Genomic DNA, 23,218 nt, shown 5'->3' on the forward strand with positions numbered 1-23,218 from the left:
TTTTATTCTGTCACCCCCAGTAAAATTCAAGGTCAATACTATTCTTTACTGTTCTTGATTTCATTCATTTATTTATTCAGTCAATACATAATCATTGGGGACTACTATTTTCCAGGGCCAAACACAGTGCTAGGCTCTGGGGATATAATAATCGACAAGACAGTCATTGTCCCTGATCACATGAGACTTACAGTCCACTGAACGGAAGTAAATTCCAGGCATTGACATTAGATCAGGGATAAATTAAATGTTGTTCACTTAGTTGGGAAAGTTAGATATTTAATTAGTTCAAAGTTGGTTTCATAATATTTTATCCAAAATGAATTCCTAGGAAGAAATTCTGTCTCAATTGGATCTTTTTCTTCTTTTTCAGAGGCAAGGTCTCACTTTGCTGCTCAGGCTGGACTGGCCTCAAGGGATGCTCCTACCTCAGTCTCCCAAATAGCTAGGACTGCAGGTGTGGGCTGCTATGACTGGCTTCAACTGGATCTTTATGCTTTTTGAAAAAAGCATTTTGCCACACTCATTTTCCTTTTCTTCACTGCTAATGAATTTTCATTTTGCTTTACATGAGAACCAGAGAAATATAGTGTCTGAAACTTTACCAACTACTGTTTACAGTATGTATTTTAAGCTCACAGGACCAGGCACACATTGCTGTCCCCTACAGCAGTTTCATATAAATGTTTATAAGATGTAGATAACCTAGGATTGTATTTTTAATTTGGTTTTAGCATTGCAATGAGGGTCATTTTAAAAATTTTTACTTGAGCATCCTCCAAATTTTGAAAAGTTTTTAACTCAAGCCTCCTTCAAATTTAAGAGAAAGGCTTGACAAATATAAAAAGTGATTCACGTCTCTAGGAGATTGGTAAGATACTGTGGTATATTTGAACTATAGCCTTCTATAAAGCAATTAAAAACAGTAAGGTAGAGCTGTATACAATGGCACAAAAGACGTTCAAGATATGTTATTATGTTTATATATAGAGAGAGACACAGGAAAAGAGAAAGAATTATTTATTTGTATGTGTGTAGTGAACATGATAAATTGTCCGCTTATCATCCATACCTTTCTTTCCCCTTCTTGATCATCCAAATTGTCTTGAAGAATTCATATTTCTTCATGTATCACATGCCTCCATAGAAAGTAGTCTCATCCAAAATTCTCCAAACCCATCTTCCTTGACAGGGATTGGTTCAGGAAAGTGCCCCAGTATAGGCCTATGTGTTATAAAAAGAAGTTTCTTGGGGACCTTCTAGGAAAGTTCTTTCCCTTCTCCTCTCTTTCTCAGGATGTCACTGTATGGGAATGTAAGACACAGGACTGCTGAAGCCATCCCACTAATAGCTCAATTCACAGGGGAGGCAGAGCTTAACAGAAAATCACCAGGAGACGTTGCCCAAGGCACTGAATTAGTATATCCTTGAAGCCTACTTTTATCTAAACTTTTAGGTAAAATGAGCTGATGAATTTTCTTAGTGCACAAGTTGGCTTCTTTAATATATTTAGCTTGTTGTAGCCAAAGTCTTTCTGAGGATTTGTATGTGGATATATATGTATGAGCACATCAATTTATTAAAGGAAGATTGGAAGAATACACTTGAATTAAGAAAGAAAACATGGAAAAAGTGGGATTGGGTAAAATAAGAGAGCTCTTTACTTTTTATTCAATATACTTCTTTCTGAACACTTAGTAAATATGTATTGCTTTGTGTTTAAATGTAAAAAAATAGAAGTATTAGGAAAAAGGTTTTTTCAATAGTATACCCTTTTGCTATTTCCTTAGAAAACTACATTGTCATATCTTAATTTCTAGCAAAATCACTGGTGAACCCACCAGAGAGTTCATTGATAAGTATTTTATTAAGAAGTTTCAAAAGTTTTCAGCATAGTGTATTGGAAAAGAAACACCCATTGTCAGGAGACTTGCCTCAGGTAAAGCATAGAACAATTCTAGACCTCATTGCCATCATCTGTAGAGATGCGAGAATGAATCCAACCATTTATTCTACTGAAACCCCGGCCTTCTCTGAATTTTGCGACTCTAACTTATATCCACAGATAAAAGACTTTATATTGAAAACTAGTCGAAAGCAAGGAAAAAGACTGGATGAATTGGTGAACTGCTATATCTTGTGGCAGCTGAAAAATGACTAGTTAAAGCACCTTTATCTAATCACCTTCGCTTCACTAATTCCTTTTTTCTCAGGTTAATGTTTTGCAATTGCCATTAAAACAGACTGTTCAAAAGGAATTGAATGGTTTGGCCATTAATTTATTTTTCTGTTGTTTTGGATTTTCATCTCTATAATGATATTTTCTTTCATCAGCTCAAAAGTATGTTCACTTTATTCCTAAACTTTAACCCATTTTTTTCCTATTTTATTCCAAGGTCTTCAGTAAAAGAAAGAGTCATGGAATTGACAAATTTAACCCTGTGGTAATCAATAAACAGCTACTTTCTTATCATGTTTTTACTCAGGATAAGTTCAGTTAAAAATATTAATAAACAAATCAACATATTCCAATTATATTTTATCCTCATATGTCATTTTGTCATACACAAATACATGCACTTGCAGTTGGTTAATTATCAAATAATTTCAGACTCTAATGTAATTAACTTCTTTCTTGGCCATTTATTCTTAATTTATATACAAATAATTGTTGCTAACTATTTTTTACAAGATGGTATTTTATAATCTTCAAATGACTATTTGATATACATTTTCTTAGAAATTAAAAATTCTCTAAAAAATGTTCCAGAGAAATATAGTCTCCAATGTACAGATGATGAACTGAGAGTCTTAAGATGTTAATTATTTTTCCTAATTAGTTACCTAATTATATGGACAGTCAGTCCCAGATTCTATAATAAAATGAGATTCACTCAGTACTCTGGTTGATTTTCCCTCACTTTGGCCTTATAATTCCTAAAGGACTATTCAATTTATTTTCTGGCAGAACAAATATGAAGTTAAAATATGTCCAGACATTTCCAAGTATTATTAAAATGTGCTCCAGGTGAGAAAATATAACTCTTCCAGTTTCCAATATTTCTGAATCCACAATTACCACTTGTCTCTCATGTCAGTGGTGTTGCCAAGGCATTACAATGATAGGAACAGAATATAATATCTGGATTCCACCAAAGTTTCCAGCTAATACACACTTGTCACATGCAATGGTGAAAGAGATTGATAGAAAGATACCATAGATGTAGGGAAATGAACAGATGTTCTTTCATGTGGGTGAGATAACAACCTGGCTCACACAAAGTACACATAGATCAGGGGAACACTGCATCTCCATCTGCAGGGAAAACTGCCCAGATCCGTAAGCGCCCAATATGGTCCCCACTTGCCAAAGATACCGCAAGATTCGTGTAAAGCTTCTGTCTTCTTCAAGAAGCTTGGTCTTGTCATTATCATGTTGATTGGCATCGGATAAAAGAGGATTACACTCTCCTGGATCTTCACAGTGTTTTTTTAGACACAGAAATGCTCATTGGGGCAAATTATGGAGAACCACGAGTATAACTATGAATCATGAATTTCCGGGTGAATCATGAATTTCTAAAGCATTGCATCCTCAGTAGGCTGCGGTCTTCCCTCTGCATATTAAACAGATTTATATCTCTTGGCTGTCACTACTACTAGCAACGTATAACAATGCAGTTAGGACTTTCAAAGTAGGTATGAAATTTAAGGACTGTACTGTGTACTACTCTATTTCCTAAGTCAGTAAAAATAGCCATCTGTCTTTTTACTAAGTCAGTAAAAATAGCCACCTGACAGGCAACTAAGGAAATAGTTTGTGCTAGTCTCTCTCTTAAATAGAAATTTCACTTAACCAGCTTCCAATTTGCAGTGTTGGGCAAGGTATCTGTGCCTATGACTACATAAATCTATGTTCACCTACAAAGACTCCTCAAAATACAGATTCTCAATCTCTGTTTGCTCTCTTGGTTTTGACGGGTGTCAGTAGGAGTAGACTTTTAAACACCATGTTCTATGTGGAGGAAATTCCTAAATAGTAATGCTATGTGCAATGCTAATTCTTTTGAAAGGTTAAAAAAAGCTCAATGTGCCTTATATAACATGATCTATTTATACTCTGTCACTAAGGAGAGTCAGCTGCATTTATGTTCAGGGCGAACAGAACAATTCATTTGCACCTTATCATCCAATTGATGACTACCGGTTTACCTAACTGACAGACAGAACAGGGTTAGGCAATGATAATTTGTCCAATGCATTAAAATGCTTAGAACTGAAACTCTCAAACATATTTAACATAATAAATCATTGTTTAGCCCCAGAATGTCTAAGTTTTCCTCAAGTATCAATTACAATATAAAGTTCCACCACAGAATATTATACAGTTACTAAGAAACTATTGCAGAATCATCTCAATCCCAAATTAGATGCTTTCAAACCCTCTTCATTATTTCTAGCACCTGGTAGTCACTAGTAATACCCATGTGAATTTTTTAACCAATAAGATATTCTTTTACAACAAAGCACATTTTTAAATTGAGAGCATAATATAAAACTTGGGGTGGTGCTCGGGGTTGAGGGATAGATTCTGGATTACATAGCTTCTGAAAACAAAATATGACTTCAAAAGACTATTAAATATGGTTCCTTTCTTTATGTGTTGAAACCACAAAAATATATCAAATGCTACTATGTTTACAGTCCCCTCTTCTCTTGACTTCTATTTAATCACTGTATCTGTATTTCCTACTTCTTTTGTGTTTAGCGTACAATTTCTTTGTTTTAATGTTCCTCATAATAGATAGCTTATTGTATGCTGCACTGTGCAATAATGCCCTTTACATGCTGCATTTCAAAGAATTCTTCACAATCACATCCTGCAGTAGACTGTTGTAGTACCCACTCACAGATGTGACAACTGAGGTTTGGAAAGTTAAGTAACTTTCTATTTTATTTTATTTTATTTTTTGAGATGGAGTCTCGCTCTGTCGCCCAGGCTGGAGTGCAGTGGCCGGATCTCAGCTCACTGCAAGCTCCGCCTCCCGGGTTCACGCCATTCTCCTGCCTCAGCCTCCCGAGTAGCTGGGACTACAGGCGCCCGCCACCTCGCCCGGCTAGTTTTTTGTATTTTTTAGTAGAGACGGGGTTTCACCGTATTAGCCAGGATGGTCTTGATCTCCTGACCTCGTGATCCGCCCGTCTCAGCCTCCCAAAGTGCTGGGATTACAGGCTTGAGCCACCGCGCCCGGCAGTTAAGTAACTTTCTAAGTCATTGACAGAACTAAAAATAAATTATGTTAGAATTAGACTTTATTGCAATGCTTCCCAATTTCCCTTTTTTGAATTCAAATAGAAACAAGGAAGCCGCTACTACCTATGTGGAAAACATGGTTCTCCCCCACCTACCTGCAGTGGAAATCCTGGGATGCTGAAGGGCATTTTGAGCAGGTTTTCCTCCTTCGTCAAACATTTATTACACAAAAGAATGCTCTTTGAAGATTTGCTATTAAATCCTTTGAGTCCCTTTTTGTGTTGTTTCATAGCTCACTAATGGGCTTCAGTTTAATTCTGTTTTATTTATTCTTGGCTTATTTTATTACAGTAAAAAGATGCCATTTATAACCTCACAAATTACATCCCTTTATATTCGTGAAGTGTAGGAGTTTTCCTTTTCCTTTTGTTTTTGCAAGTCTTACAAAGCAAGGTGTAATGAAAAACGGTCTGCCATTCAAGAAACAAATACAAAGAGAAAGGTACTCTGAAGAATGGAAACATATATAAATGCAAAATAGATGCAAGTGAAATGCATCTATACCCATATGTTTTTAATATATTAAATTATACACAATTTTAAATTCTTCAAATCCGTAACTCAGAGATGACAAATGGTTTCAAATGTACTATATTTTTCCAGCATGGAATGATGCTCAGGTTTATGCTTTTCTTAGTTTCCAATGGCATTTTTTCTCTAAACATGATCATACCGCTATGTTGTCGTAATACATAGTTTGATCTCCACTAGTCAAAGTAAGAGGTAAAATTAATTAGACAAGAATTAAACACTGTCATATGCTTTAAGTCAGAGTTAACTTAAATATGATCCAGAGATGTCAGATTAAAATAATAGATGTGCTAAAATAAATATAATAATCGCATTTTTAAACAATCTGAAAAACTATAGGCTTGTAAAGCTGCCAAAACAAAAATTTGGCTCTAGATCTTCTCATCCTTCCATAGCTCATGCAGTTGTAAGCCATTCTCTATAGTATAAACATTATTTTAACTGCAATGAGCCCAATACAGAAATTATATGAAAAGGGGTGTGAAGAGTCAGGATATAAAGTATCTGCATAGATTTGCATCACTTACACATTCAAAAAAATTTTACTCGCTCACCAGCCAAATTTAGTTTAAGAGACTATTGCTTTTGGATTCAGCTTCCAGTTTCTAACTGCAACATTTGCTTAGGAGACCCCCTGTATCATTTACTCTTATAAGTACTTTTGTTTCTTTTTCTGCATGCATGTCACAATCAAATGCCCTAATTTTGGGGAAAATATTTGCTTAGTGTCTACTTTCTTCCACTAAACTAGTATGTTCCACAAGCGCAACATCACTGTCAACTTTTCCCGTTTATTTCCCAGTGCCCTGTTCAGTACACAGCATATAGTAGGTGTTCAACAAATATTTTTAAATGAACAAATGAATACGTGAGACATGTCATCAGCTTTCTCAGAAGAAGCAAAAAGCAGATCATCCAACTGCTTAATTTAAGTCCTTTTATGTCAATGAGTTGCTGGTTCCTTGATGAGTCTGGCTCATTCTCATGACTGGAAATAACACAGCTCAGAGTAGTCTGAACTGAGCAAGGGAATTAGAGCTACTGACTCACTGTGGATGATTTTGGTTCAGAATAGATTTGACACGGTTTAGATCATTGTTAGGTCTGGCAAATTATTATTGGATTAGCATTTTTAATTGTTCTGTAAAAATGTCTTGAACTGTGATATGGTTTGGGATTCAGTAAAGGAGGAGCATTTAAGTAGTTCAGCTTTTAACTAACAGTTTTCAGATCATGTTTCCTGATTGTAAATTGCATTTCAGCATGCCTCTTTGAGCAAACTTACATGCATATATATAAGAAAAACATATATATATATATAAAAAATCTTATGTTTTAAAAATTAATATTTATTTAAATGCACTATTCTGGGGCTTAATGTCTATTTTTTTGGATTACAGTATTGTCAAAATAATGTAGGAGGCAGAACTGGGAGAACTCATTGTATACATCAAGTTATTTCTGCCTAGCGCTCTCATAAGTTACATGAAGGAAAAGATGGTTGACTCAATTAGATGTAATTTCCTTTATGCTTTAAAATTCTGGGGAAAGTAATCTATGTGGCCTATATTCATATTTGTGAAAACACAGATTTCATTAAAGTATGCCAAGCAATAATACCTATATATTTGAGATTATAAGCCCAAATAAACTTACACATATAAACAATATAGCAAATCCTGCATTGTTAGATTTATTCCATCTAGCTACATTCCTTATATTTTCTAAGCAGTTTTGTTATCCAAATTAATTCCTGACTTATAGATTCAGAGAAATATCTCTGTATGAATTTCTGATGTCTAATTTTACTTACAATCCTTGAGCCAAAACTTAGAATTGCCTCACTGGAAAATTTCCATTCCTTTCCTAACTCTCAGCCCCATCTAAATGGATACCTATTTGTGCATTTCGTCCTTTAAAAGTGGGCAAAGATGATGAACTGTGATTGAGTAATGTGCTCAACTAATTAATACACGTGTTTTAGTCCCTCATTCCATTTGTTTCACTGTTTTCATTCAAAGCCATCTTCTTGAAGTTCTGTGGAGTGACCAATTTCCTAGCTTCTTTTTTTTTCTTACCAGTAAATGTCTTTTCTAATTCAAAAATGCAAATTTATAAGTATACTTGCCTGCTTTTTAGCATTTTGCCATTTTTCAAACTGTGCCTGAACTTAGCCATAAATATATGCTTTAGCATACATGAATCTCAGAAACCTCATCACCAGCCCAGGTCACAACCAGCCCACTGTGATCTCACTGCTTCCGAACTTACAGCATAACACTCTCCGTAATTAATCATTCATGCTTGTGACATTTCCCATAATGTATATTTAACATTTCATAGTTTTATAATTTGCCAGTGTATCCATGCCCTAGCCACCTCAATTAAATTGCAAGTCTCTTGAGTCAGATTTCACGTCAGTCCTGCAGAATGAATCGTAAACAAAGAAAATGTGTGTTGATTCATTATTTAATTGATTGATTGTATCCATGTAGATTGAAATAAGTCAAACAGTATATACAATAAAAGGTTAAAAATGTCTTTCCACAGATCAAGTTTTCTTGAGTATGTTAGTGTTTAGAATTAATTGTGAGAGTTCTCAACAAAGTGTCCACAGATTTCTTTACCTTTGTCTACAAAATCAAGAACAAGAACAAAGTATAAAATGACATGTGATAGACAGTGTCCTTTACTCCATTAACTGACTTGCTATGCTTGCAGTCCCAATTTTCCTACATATAAGTAGATGCATTTCCTAAAATATTGTCCAGTCAACTTAATAGTGTAAATTCAATAATGGGACGAAGGGTCAAATAAGTTTGAGAAAACCTAGTATAAACAACATTAAATAGGTTTCTTTTCTGTAAAAATCCACTGAGCTTTTAATATCTTTGTGTCTATTGTGATATCCAAAGGGATGGGACAAAAAATATGGTATACTGCTTAACCTAAGTCTGTGTAATCCTGTTTTTTTGTTTGTTTGTTTTTTGTTTTTTGGGGGTTTTTTTTGGTTTTTGTTTTGTTTTGTTTTGTTTTTTGCATCTTCTGAAATCTGTATTCCATGGTGTTACTGTTGAAAACTCTGAAGTAGAAATTCCAGGCATATCTAATATAATGTATAGTGTTTGGAAATGGATTATCAGTTGCAATGGACCATTTCTTATGCTGAGGGCAAGAGTCCAATATTAACTTGAGTTTGATCGTTCATTTGTTTAGTGCTTAGTTTAACAGCATAGGAAAGATTCTTCGATTTTCCTGTTTCTTATATTGCCATTTCCTCACATTATGTTAATGATGTTTATGTACTATGCTACCATAAGATTGCTTTTCTAAAATTAATTTCATTTACCAACTGGCTTTTAGGAATCTTTATTGTCTTGTTTTCTTCCACTGCATAGTGATATCCTCTGCAGATTGCATAAGCATGTCCATTTGTATTGGATAATAGTCTTAAAGACAGCAGATGTATATCAAAATTCTCCCCCCAGTCATTAGCTAAGTGATGTAATTTGCCACTTTTCTTTCTAAATTTGTTTCCCCTCCATACAAAGTTGTATGAAGATCTTAAAAGTATATAAAAGTTATTAGTAAATCACAAAATAATTTGCATATGCGTACTGTTATTTTATGTAATCTTAGTAATTAATTTCTTCTATGTTTCGTATTTTATTTAATAAGAAACTGTTAATAGCAGTTAAGTCTGGTGAGTAAAACGGAGGGTGCTGAAAACAAAAGAAAACTTCTACATTATACTTCTATGTATCCTTGTAAATTTTATTTTTTACTCTAAAAATATTTTTCCAAAAATGTATTTTTAAAAATATTATCTCAAACCTAATTCCATCATGGTATCAGTTTATTTCAGGTAACACAAGCCTAAAGCCATACATTTAAAAAACATGGAAGTTGCAAGAGCAGAACTAAGTATTGATCAATATGTTGAAGCCTCTTCAGTTGTTTACAACTCTATACTAAAAAGGGTGAGCTAGTCCCATATCCAAAAGTAATGTACAAATGATCTGCCAAGGCATATTCCTCATCCTTGTACATCCTTCATGTGGGAAGGCAGTGTCCTCTCTATTATTTCTTTTATGGATTTGACAAAAACATTTATCATGCCTTTTGTTTGTATTATGAGAGCATCATTTTTTAAAGGAAGTTCTCTTATATCTCACATTCAGATGCTAATCATTTGTGCCCTTCTTTGCTTTTGAAAACAGATCAAACGAAAGTCCATTAGCAAATTATTTTCTTTAGACTCTAGGGAAAACTTGAATAACACTTTCAGAGACTTGTGGATCTTCCAGGAGAAATAGTTACAAAGGTAGCGCTGTTCATGGAACAGTAAATTAGTCAAAATTTAATTTTCTACTGAATATTTTTAAGATAAGTGACATCTTCTTTTGTTTACTAAGAGACAGATTGTATTTCTCATAGTAGTAATAAACTTTTTCTACATGTTTGTTTTCACTGCTTTAGAGAACTATAGAAATAAAATCTTCCTTATTGCTCAAGTGAAAAAATTGGCTTATGTTTTGTCCAGGTTAACAAGAAGAAAATTGATAGGAAGGTTTGTCCAAGTGTATGAGCATTTTTATGTATGAAAGGGCAATAGTGGTCAAAATATATGTAGCTCTGGATGAACGTTTGTGCATGTTCCTTTTAAGCACTAAAATTGGGAATCTCAAGATGACCAGGATGCTTGAACTTCCTCTATTTTATTTCTTTATTTTATTTTATTTTATTTTGAGACAGAATCTCACTCTGTTGCCCAGGCTGGATTGCAGTGGCACAATCTTGGCTCACTGCAACCTCTGCCTCCCGGGTTCAAGCAATTCTCCTGCCTCAGCATTCCAAGTAGCTGAGATTACCTGCTCCTGCCACCACACTCCACTAATTATTATTATTATTATTTTTTGTATTTTTAGTGGAGATGAGGTTTCACCATGTTGGCCAGGTTCATCTCGAACTGACCTCAAGTGATCTGCCCGCCTTTGCCTCCCAAAATGCTAGGATCACACACGTGAGCCACCACGCCTGACCATCCTCTATTTTAATAATAGTTTGTTTTTTCAACTGTCTTTGGCCTTTAACTTTTTCCACCTTTTTCATTTCTATGAGTTTCAGAAGACATTTGGTGTAAAAGTGATGAGAGCTTTATTAGACTTTATGATTTTTTTAATATACATAAGGTAAAACTCCTACAAGAATTTCTCAAAATTGGGGCTTAATTATGAGATACCAAAGGAGCAGTTATCATTTTAGGGCTTCAGAAATCTGACCTTAAGAAGAGATCTACAGAGTTCTTACCTTTACCTTGCCTTACAGAGCTCTTATGAAGAAGAGGTATAGAGTTTTTACCACTTAAAGACAGTCATTCCAAAGTCCTCCTCACCTTGGTTCAGGCTTACTACTGGACAATTGCAGTCCTTGAACACATATCTCTAATTCTTGATTTTCCTATTCTGTGTCCTCCTTTCTTCTTCCTTTGCTCCATCCCACATCCTTTCTGTAACCAACACATATGCTTCTTTCAATGAACTCAAAAGAAAATTCTAAGTCCCCAACCTACTGATGGACCCTCCCATTGGCGAAGGGCATTCCAAAGTTAACCTGAAAAACTAGTTCAGGCCATAATTGGAAGTTGGGGTTGGACTTGCCTCATTATACCATTGTCCCATTGGAATTCAGGCACAGCTGACTAGCATTAACATTACACAGACACTTTAAGGTTGATAGAACAGACTCATTCAGTCTGATAAGACGCATTTACAATCTAGTCTCTCTGCAGCCTGCTACCTGGAGGCTCTCTCTGCATAATAAGAACCTTGGTCTTCACAACCCCTTATCTTAACCTAGATGTTCCCTTCTATTGATTGTAGGTCTTTAGATAAACTCTTTCAACCAACTGCCAACCAGAAAATGTTTGAATCTGCCTCTGACCTGGAAGCAATACCCCCTCCTGTTGTCTCGACCACATTTCTGACCTGACCACCTTGAGCACGTGTTCTCAGCATCTCCTAAAATTGTGTCACAGGCCACTGGTCACTCATATTTGGCACAGAATAAATCTCTTGAAATATTTTACAGTTTGACTCTTTTCATCAACATTTGCTTGTGTTACCAGTACCCACTCCCCACGGCCCAGTTCTTCCAATTCCTGCCCTACTGCAGGATAAAGCGAAGATTTAAAACATGTGATGCCCCTCTAGAGTTTGACCTTCTTGATCTCGTTAGAATTATTTCTTATTCATGATCTACTCAAGGGCTGCCAAACACACCCCACATTTTTCTGATTTCATCACTTTGCTATCTTTGGCTCGTGATCCAGACCCTTCAGTCTCTACCTTCACACATATACCTTTAATTCCTGAGAATTTCCACTCTTTTCTTCTCCGTGAAGGAATACCCTAATAGACCCTTACTCCTTCACTTCCTCTATCACAACAGACTTTACTCATAATCCCTGTGATTTCTTCATCATATTTATTCACATTTGTTTTTCAAGTTATTAAATAAGTAATGTTTATTTCCACAAGGTCAGAGAATATATCAATCTTATTCACTTCTATATGATCAGCACCCAACAGTTGACACATAGTGACAATAAGTAAATGTGTATTGAATGAAGAAATATTTCCAGTTGTAAATGATATATGCCTTCTCTAAATCATATTGGATCACTCATACACATTCATTATATACTGCCTGACAGAGTAGTTTTATCATTCATAAATGTAATAAATATATTCTGAACTTCTTCCTTTTGCTAAGGACTCTGAAAGTATTGATCGTCAATCAACATGGATCTCACCCGATTTATTTATTTATTTATTTTTTGCAATCTAGTGGAGAATAAAGGTCTTGTAAATATTTCTAATACAGAATAAAAAATGGCAAACACTACAGAAGTGGTACAAATAAAGCAGTATCAGAACTAGGGAGATTTGAGAAGACAATGCTATAGCTTATACAAGTTTAAATGATAAATGAAAGAACCCATTCAGAGATAAAGACCTAATTTGCATACATGCCACCATTCTAATTAAATTGGAAAGCAGAGAATTTGTTTAACGCACCCTTATATCCCTTACACAATTGTGTCTGTCTCAATGCCTAGGATCCAACATTTTACATACCAAACATCCACAATTATCAAATAAGCATAAAATACAGATGTATTTATTCTGATTTATGACTTCAACAAGTGTTTGTTAGCATCTCACATATGCTGGGTCTTAAGAATACAATGGAAGACAAGAACTCTGCTCTCAAAAATTTTCTTGTATGTTTTCATGGGAAGACTAAGAGTTAAGTAACAATTGTAACAAAATTTTTCTTTCAACATCCTCTATACAGATGAGCTAATTTTGAGGTTGGAAAAGAGACACTAAAATCAATTATACCATATTTTGAAAGATTTATTTATTGACATACAAAGTGGTTTTATCATGTCTCTGGATACAGAAAATACGCAAATTTATCAAAACTAAATTATTTTACAAATGTAAAATAGTATATGTCAATGAATATTAAAGCAAAGTGATCACCTTTATATTAAAAGCTAACATAAGCAGAATATGTCTGCTTTGTCATTGCAGATTTATTTGTATCTGTCTCTAACATTTTGACTCACAGGTCATTCTATGATCTGACAGTGGAAGAACAGATTAAAATATATGATTTAACTCTCCCAAAACAAACAAAAAATTAGATCCTTCTAAACTTTATAGCAGTAATTATAGATCTTTTATAAATTAAAAAAAATCTCATTTTAAGCTGAAAACATGTCCTTGAACAGGAGGAATTCTCTAAAATTTCAATTCAGAAGATATTTACAAATATCCCATACTTGATTACAAAACATATTACAATTTTAGGTAACTATCGCAGAATTTTCTCAGAGTTCTTTACACTTGTAACCAGAAAACAAGATCCATAATGTAAAATAGATGAAAACACATCAAACAGATATAAGTAGAGACATAATAATTCTGTTAGGTAACATGACGCATGTTATTTTCATTTTTTTATTTTTGAGACAGAGTCTTGCTCTGTCACCCAGGATGTAGTGCAGTGGCATGAACTCAGCTCACTGCAGCCTGGACCTCCTGGGCGCAAGCAATGCTCCTGCCTCAGCCTCCTGAGTAGCTGGGAGCACTGGCATGAGCCACCATGCCCAGCTAATTTTTATATATTTTTGTAGAGTCAGGGATCTCACTATGTTGTCCAGCCTAGTCTGGAATTCCTGTCCTCAAGCGATTGTCCCACCTTGAACTTCCAAAGTGCTATGATTATAAGCATAAGCCACTGCATCACCCTTTTTGTTCGTGTTTTACTGTACAAACACCACCATTAGAAAATCAATTTTAAACATAATATTATTAGATTTTCAGCTCTTTGTATAAATTCTTACTTGTATAAACTAGAAGCAGAGAGTCTAATCTTAGAATCTGATTGATTTATCCTAAAGTATTACAGCAATAAGCTTTCTGATTGTGACTCACTAGCAATGTAATCTTTTTTTTTTTTTTTTTAAGTGAAAGAAAATTTGCAGGAGATGATGCTGAAGAGGTAATCAGGGGCTAGATTATACAGGACATTATAAACTATGGCAAAAATAAAACAAATACTTTTTATTTGGATTAATGGGGAGACAATGAATGCATTTAAGTGAGGTTTACATGATCAAAAGTGTTTACAAAGACCAAGTCTATCAACATCGTGAGGAATAGATTTTAGAAGCACAAGCCTAAATTAGGAAGACCAACTTTAATGATTTTGAAGGAAGCCCAGACAGTATAGTTTGTAGAGACAGAATTTAAGGAACAGTATCCACAAACTTGGTCCTGGAATTGTTAAAGGAGACAGGCAACTAAAGCAGTAAGTCAAGGATGACTCTGATGATTGGGCAACTGACTATATTGATGGAGGTGTCATTTGTGGTTAGGCAATTAGAAGAAGAAAATTAGCATTGCCTCCACAATCATCTTAAAACATTTATGAATTGAGAATATTGTCTATTACACACACCCCTCAAATTACCATTCTTCACGTTATGTTATATAACTCATTTGTATCATATACGGTGTATACAAAAGAACCTTTAAAATAATAAAATGAAAAAGAAAATCTGTGGACTGAAACTACATTTGAGCTTATTGTGAAATTCTTTCTTTCTTTTTTTGCACATAAGGACTTTTCAAGTTCTGTCAAGTTCACAGTTGCCTTGATGTTAACAAATGTATGATCAATCTCCATTTTTTTCTGTCTCAATTTGTATAGATTCAATATAGATTCATCAAATTCTCGGTTCTTCTCTCTGAAGTCTCCAAACTACTTTTAATCAAATTCAGTGAATTTAACACTTATAGTATTGAATATTTCAGCTTCAGAAATTCCATTCAGTTCTACTTTATAACTTCTACTCATCTCTTCATTCTGTTCAACTTTTCCTTCATTTCCATGCATTGCTATATATATGTACACACACATATATATTTATATACACACACATATACATATATGTGTGTGCATATATATATATATCCTTTATATGTAGCAATAGCTAGCTCATATTTCTCCTGCTTCTTGACATAACAATTTTATAGGAGATGCTAGACAATTTTAGAGAGCTGTATTTTGTTCTGATTCTTTATATATCCATACACTTTATTCTTGCTGGCACTTAAGTTATTTGCGGGACATCTGGATCCTTTTGAAACTTGGTTTATGTCTTGTTGTAGTAGATCTCTTACAGCCTCCGCTCTAGGGATAGCTTAGTCCTGGTCAAAAGGCATGATAATCTGTGGTCTTTCCTTAAGGGCCAAAGCGTTTAACAAAGCTTTCCTTCTGTGGCTGTTTCAGACTTAAATTATTCCATGTCTGAGTGAATTATTGTTTTTATTGACAGCTCCCATCTTTTTTTTGCCCCCATACTGGAGAGTTTCACTCAAGGATCCTTGAGTAGATCTATGATTTTTCTCTGCATAGCTCCATCTTCTCTGTTCCTCTGATCACTAGTATCAGCTGCCTCAGGCTTATCAAACTCCAATTTCTAGCTACTGAATTTAATAATTTGCTATTTTTTGCTTGGTTTTCCTATTCTTTTACTGTGACTCAGAGAGTACCTTCAGAAAGCAAGGGTAATTATAAGGCTTGCTTCATTTTTTTTTCTCCATTTTCAGACCCTGCAGTCTTATGCAGCATGTTGATCAATGTCTGAAAGCACTTGATTCTTATATTTTATCTACTTTTTCATTTTCCATTATGGGACATCATGTCTAGCTCTTGCTATTTCATCAAAGCTAGAAATGTCCCACCTAACTTTAAATGACACCTAGAGTCCTGATATGGTTCAGCTGTGTCCCAGACAAATCTCATCTTGAATTCCCATGTGTTGTGGGAGGGACTCAGTGGGAGGTAAATGAATCATGGGGGCAGGTCTTTCCTGTGCTGTTCTCATGATAGTGAATAAGTTTCACAAGATTTGATGGCTTCATAAGGCGGAATTTCCTTGCACAAGCTCTCTGTTTTTGCCTGCTGCCATCCACGTAAGCTGTGACCTGCTCCTCCTTGCCTTCCACCATGATTGTGAGGCTTCCTCAGCCACGTGGAACTGTTAGTCCAATAAACTCTTTTTCCTGTATATATTATGCAGTCTCAGGTATGTCTTTATCAGCAGCATGAAAACGGATTAATACAAGTCCCGATTGCTTGTTTGGTCTGGGAATATGATGTGATTCTCTGATTATTATTTTGTTCACTAATAAATATGAATCTGGAAGATGCTATCATGTGTTCACCAAAAAATGTTTCACTTGTCTCCTTCTATAATTGCAGTAAGAAATGGCCACACGACTCTCTTCTGGCTAAACAGATTATGGATAGAAGTTATGGTGACCACTTTGAGTCTTATCCCATAAAATGCTGCTCTAAAGTCCTCTACCCATTTCTTGTCCCTGTCCATTGAATAAATGCAGAATAATCAAAGGACACACAAAATAGGCACACAAAATGGAAGACTAGTGAAAAACACTCATGTTGGTTGAGTACAATAAGCTATGTAATTCTCTGAAATTTTAGAGTTTCAGCACATCGTCTACTTGAAGGAATAATAATTACAATAATAATATCTACACATCATATTATTTTCATGACAATGCAATTAAATAAAATTAGAAAACATATTAAAATAAACATATTAAGTGCCTATTAAAGATACCTTTTGTTGTTGTTACTATTATTCTCATTAATCCTACTATAGATCTTACAATTTTTAGTAAAGTCACAATATGTATTTCAAATTAAGATTAGCAGGCCAGATAGTATTTCATAAAGTAAATGCAAAAAAATGCACTGAATTATATATTCATCCATACGTGTGCAAATATATGTAGATTTTAAGATCTTACCACATTTTTATATTGATTTCGAATGGCAAATTTATTAAATAAATAGAAATGTATTAAAAATAGGAGCTTGTAAGGCTAGTATAGATGGGTTCATAAAAACCATCATACTCTTTGCTATGCCTAATCAATGATATGTTCTGCCATCAGAGACTGGGGCCTGAATGGCTTCTCAGACTTACTATGTATACTCAACTTGACGAGAACAATCATCTAGAATCACAAGCTGAGAATTCCATGCTGTTGAAACTATCGAAAGTAATAGTAAATCGACTACAATGACCTGTGAGCAGAGAGAAATAATTATTTCTTCTTCTATCTCCAGGCTTTCTCCTTGAGGTGTATTTTCTGTTATTAGAAATTAAGTAGACCTTAAATGTCACTTGAATTCCTCATCTCAGCACTGCACTTGCATGGTTAAGCCTCTATAAGAGTTAGCAATGATCTGAGGTTGCTCTTAATAAGAGCTGTGTTTAAGTCAAATCAGGGTGAAGTGGGTGTTTATGAAGGTGGCAGTTACTTTAACATTCAGATTAAACAGGTTGCGTGATCTCTTATGCAAGGTACAGGGTGCCATTGCTCATTGTGGTATGTTCCAGGTCCTATCTGATTCATTGCAGTTCCCCCAACAAATGAACATCTTGAACATACTGTGAAACCATAGCTGACACAATTACTTACTGTTTGTAATATGGTAAAAATCATGTATTTATGAGCCAAATTACCAAAGTAAGTAGTTCATAGTGATGTTTCCCAGATTGGCATTTTATTTATTAGTGGTTTCATACTTTTAGTTTAAGAAAAAAATTTTTAAAAATTGTTGCTCAGTATTTGTTTATATCTTAGTAAACTGTTCATGCCAACAAGCTCAGATAACAAGTTTTTACTCTTCATACCTTAGACAAAAGATGAACATTTTTCTATTGACTAGAGAAACACTTTCTAACTTTGGTGACCCCTGGTAAATACCTAGAAAACTGACATGTCTCTTAGGAGTCACTGAAATGGAAACATGTGAAGAGCAGGTCACAGATATGAACACTTCAGGTTAATCATGTAACTATTTCATAGGGTGCTTGGAATATACATGTAAAAATAATGATGCACTGAAGACAATGTGTGTCTTTAAATTTATGTAGAACAATGAAATATACATATCACATCTATTATATATAAATTTGTGTGTGTATATAACAGTAAAACAATAAATAATATAAATAGTATAAGAATATTGTAATGGATCCTATTTGAAGGGCTTAACAAAATTATCTAGTTCGAAAATGATTTGCAGTTCTCCTGATTGTGTCTCTACCTCTCTTTTTCTTTTTCTAAAAATCTATAGAACCAGAGCAAATCAATTGTCTAGCAGCTAGGAGGTTTTCTTCACCACAGAACTATGGCTGTCTTCCTTCGGGTTTAAGGATCTTTCAATTTGGTAAGTCTCCACTGTCTAATAAACATTTAACAACTTCCTACCACGGGCAGGCCCTCTCTAGGGGTTGGGAAGACAATGGTAAAGAAAGACAGGCCGGGCATAGCGGTTGAGGCCTGTAATCCCAATACTTTGGGAGGCCAAGGAGGCAGGATAACTTGAGCCCAGGAGTTCAAGACAAGCCTGAACAATATAGTGAGACTTTACTAAAAAAAAAAATTAGCCAGGCATAGTGACACACACCGATAGTCCCAGCTACACAGGGAACTGAGGTGGAAGACTGCTTGAGTCAGGGAGTTTTAGGCTGCAGTGAACTGTGATCACTCCACTGCACTTCAGCCTGGGTAACAGAATGAGACCTTGTTTCAAGAAAAAATAAAATGAAATAAAATAAATTTTTTGAAAAAACATGCAGATTTCCTGCTCTCCTGGAAGGTGTAGGCCAATGGAAGAGATGTTAGCTTAATGAAATCACCAAAATATGTAAACTAGCACATATGATAACTGCTATAAGGGGGTCTGGTATGTGGTCATGTGAGAATGTAGAATAGGCAAATTTGTCTGTATAAGGACAGTTAGAAAACACTTTCTTCTTTAGAAATGAACAATTTATTTAAAATCTACATAAAATAATTAATTTGGTAAAGAATAAAACAAAAGTTTTCTAAGCACAGCAAACATACATGTACAATTTATTTTATGGACCTGGAAATTAATTTCCTTCACATGGAATGAATTTTTTCTTAACAAAAATCAGGACCTCTACTTGTCTTATTTTTGTAAACCTAAATGGGGAAAGCAAAATGAAAATGAAGCCTCAATTCTGCTAGAAAGCATGCATATTTTTTATTAGTCAATATTGTTTGCTTTAAAGATGAAGTTAAATTTTGACATGTAGGTTTCCCCTGGAAATAATTAATGTATTTCCTTTTTTACATCTATTTGATTTGAACTTCTCTATTTTGATGACAACAGTAATAATACCATAGTTCACAAAGTTAGCAAACAAAATAAAAATTGTCAAAAGTTTTGTTGCTTGACATTGATATTCATGCATTAATGAACAACAAGATTCTACAGCACGCATTGAGGGAATTTGAACTGGAGTATTTCATTTGCTTACCAGATCATCTTTAGCAAGTTTCAAGTCATTAATACTTTGAGATATAGTAAAGGAAGAGAAATCACAAATCAACTTTCAAGTCACCTAAGAATAATTAACCTTCAGATAAGTTTAACACTACTCTAATGTGCTTGTTTTTAACTGCAGAGAAATCAGCTGTGTTTGCTACTAAGAAGCACCTCCTACAACACAGGGAAATCCAGTATCAGTTGGCATCAATACTCCATTGTTAAATGGCAGATAGGTGAGGTAGCCACCTGCTTAGGTAGCACTTGAGGTGACTGATTGGATGACCTTGCATCATACAATAAAATTTATTTTATTTTTATGGCTCAAGTTATTTACTAAACAATCTGAGTAATTGATGAATTTCTCATTGTCAAACTATTTTGCAATCTGGACATTTTTCTTCTCCAGAAAGTGAAGCTGATGCCTGAATTTCATTCAAATTCCCTAAGATTTATTGCTATGAACTATGAAGCCATACCTCTTCCACATATATATATATATATATTTGCCATATATATATAAATATATGGCAATGTATTTGCCAATATATAATTGGTGACTTTTAAGCCAGTGGAAAATAATTGAGGATTGATGGCAGTATCCTTTATATCCATTGATACCCACAGGTTACAATGACAAAAGGGTTTCTTGTCCAAGAGTAGCAAACCAAATTTGTTGTCAAGATCACAGATGGCATACACTTTTCTTACAGTCAAAACTTTGCTTGACAAAGAAACTCTTCACCACTTCAAAAGCCTCAATTGCCTTTGCAGTTTTCCGAAGGAGTTCATAAAAATTGAATTTTTGATGCTGTTAGCATGCATCATATAATATGCAACAGCATATTATAGAGGAAAACAAAAGTTTATTGCACTAAGGGACGTCAGTAGATATTTTTCGTAGTTGAATGATGAAAGAAAATGGTGTCATTGTAATTCCTCCATGCCCAGCATCAGTCTCAAAATGTCAGCAGACACATAATGGATGTCATCAGTTATTGGAGGTGTGCTTCAATTTTCTTCCTCTGCTCAAAGCCACAAACTAGATTAATTCATACGCCTAAGTCTACTAAGGTCCCACCTGTCATGGGTCCCGCTGTGACAAGGCAATAAACCGTGAAGTGTAATTCAAGTCAAAGTTTTTCGATTGGAAAAAAACCCAGGTGTTAGTACATTACCAGCAAATTCCAGACTGAGACTCTATCTCTCCAAAAATGATTCACAACATCTAATGTATTTCTCAGGATAGGAAAAGGCAAAGGGCTTCTTCAGGTTTTATTACCTCAGACTTCCACTTTCAGGAAACTTGCTACAGAATAAGCTTCATTTCTTATGTGTTCATTTACATTAAGAAATCAAACTAGAGGCTGGGCATGGTGGCTCATGCCTATAATCTCAGCACTTTGAGAAGCCTAGGTAGGCTGTCATATTTTTCAGTTTAACTTTGCAGAGAAACTGATCTTGTAATCTTAAAGTTAAAATGAGCCTCTGAAGGTAAATTAATATAATCAAGGATATTTCTCAATGCAGTGGTTGCTTCCTTATTATATTTACAACAGTGTTTTTTTCTGGACTCTGACACTTTTTTTAGTGTTAACTGGCTAAACACATTTATGATGAGCATTATAATCAAACTCATTATTTTCATTGTCAGTAATGTGCCAAGTACTATACAATTGCTATGTCAAACTCTATTTATATCTGTTTTTTTACGTATACATGTCTATTCACTGAGTGGGGAAGAAAGAGATAGAAAGACGACGACCCCACAGTTACTGTTATCTTCACCTAAAAGTAAGGAAACTAAGGCTGTATCTACTCAAAAAACCTTAAGGCCTCTTACCCTAAAGTAGTTATTCATGTTCCCAAAAACGTGTATATTGTGATTTATACATGAATTTATATTTTCCAATTGACATCATAATTTCAGATTTACTAAATCACTGTTTCTAAATCCTTTATAGCATCTAACATTTCAAATTCAATTTGCTGTGGACACCAGTCCCCTTTTTATATATGTATAAATTTTTTGTGGCTAAATTAGGAAAGTCTGTATTACAAAATTCCAAATAATTCAATAGAAAATCCACTTACTTTTTAAAAAACCAAACCAAGTTCTTAAAAACTGCATACCAGTATAGAAAAAAAAATTTAATTATTTAAATAAATCTGGTTATACAATCTGTTAGTAAATTGAATTTTCTTATCACATGAATCACAGCTACTATCTATTGTTTATCAACACCCATTTTCTAATCACTGTGTGTGTATGCTATATATATATAAATATATATTTATATAGCATAATAGTTTTATTTTACATTCTCAACTATTCTATGAGGTAAATACTCTTATTTCCATTTTACAGATGAGAGAATGGAGGTTACAGATATTACGTAATTTGGCCAACACTACAAAAGTGGGTATTTTACAGAGATAAATGAGTATTTGAAGCTGGATATGACTAATTCAAAATCAGAGATCTTGAACCATTCCTTTGATCCCTTAGAAAATATATCTATTAAGTTATGCTTATATTTATAGCACAAAAAGTATAGCTGGCCGGGTGTGGTGGCTTACGCCTGTAATCCCAACACTTTGGGAGGCCAAGGCAGGGGGATCACCTGAGGTCAGGAGTTCGAGATCAGCCTGCCCAACAGGGCAAAACCCTATCTCTGCTAAAAATACAAAAACTTATCTGGACTTGGTGGTGGGCGCCTGTAATCCCAGCTACGTGGGAGGCTTATGTAGGAGAATCACTTGAACTTGGGAGGCTGAGGTTGCAGTAAGCCAAGATTGCACCACTGCACTCCAGCCTGGGTGACAAGAATGAAACTCCGCCAAAAAGAAAAAATAAAAAACAAAAAAAACGCCTAGGGATGCTATAGTTAATGCTATCTTTAAAAATTAAGAATTTGCTAGTGTTTCATTTTCAATAAACTTAAAATTAAAGACTATTGGCTGGTATTGCCTGGGTTCTAGAAGATGTTTGGGGTATTGCCAACATAGGAATCGTTTCTTTTGGTTGTTTGTCTTTGCTTTACATTCTATCAGGGCCATTCATCTACTTACTCTATAGGCAACTTTAGAAAATCTATTATGTTCTTTCCTAGACCCAAAAGATTAAATGATGAATATGATAAACAGGTTTGTGCCCTCATGGAATTTGCTACCTGGATATAAAACTAAACTAATTACAAACATATTAAAATAGTATTTTCTCACATGGTGTTTGAGTTTCCTAAAATATGAATGTTCAGAGAAAAGTCAATAATTCATGATTCCTACACATTTTACTATAATTAATCAGAAATTTACTAACTGGGTCTCTTAAATTAGAGCTCACTTATTAACTAAAAGTCTCTTTTAAAAGTATATTCAGGCATCCTCCTAATAGTA

At 34.5% G+C, this 23,218-nt stretch overlaps 1 long non-coding RNA gene across 5 annotated transcripts in view; it reads left to right on the forward strand.

Moving 5' to 3' along the window:
* Nucleotides 1-23,218, forward strand: part of LOC105480800 (uncharacterized) — a 186,703-nt gene that overhangs the window by 58,006 nt on the left and 105,479 nt on the right. For all 5 annotated transcript variants that reach the window (XR_011624496.1, XR_986584.3, XR_011624497.1 and 2 more), the window contains exon 4: nt 18,599-18,691. This is a non-coding gene — a long non-coding RNA (uncharacterized lncRNA). The remainder of the gene's footprint in view (nt 1-18,598; nt 18,692-23,218) is intronic.

The sequence above is a fragment of the Macaca nemestrina genome, chromosome 6 (assembly GCF_043159975.1).
Source record: "Macaca nemestrina isolate mMacNem1 chromosome 6, mMacNem.hap1, whole genome shotgun sequence".
NCBI classification, from domain to species: Eukaryota; Metazoa; Chordata; class Mammalia; order Primates; family Cercopithecidae; genus Macaca; species Macaca nemestrina.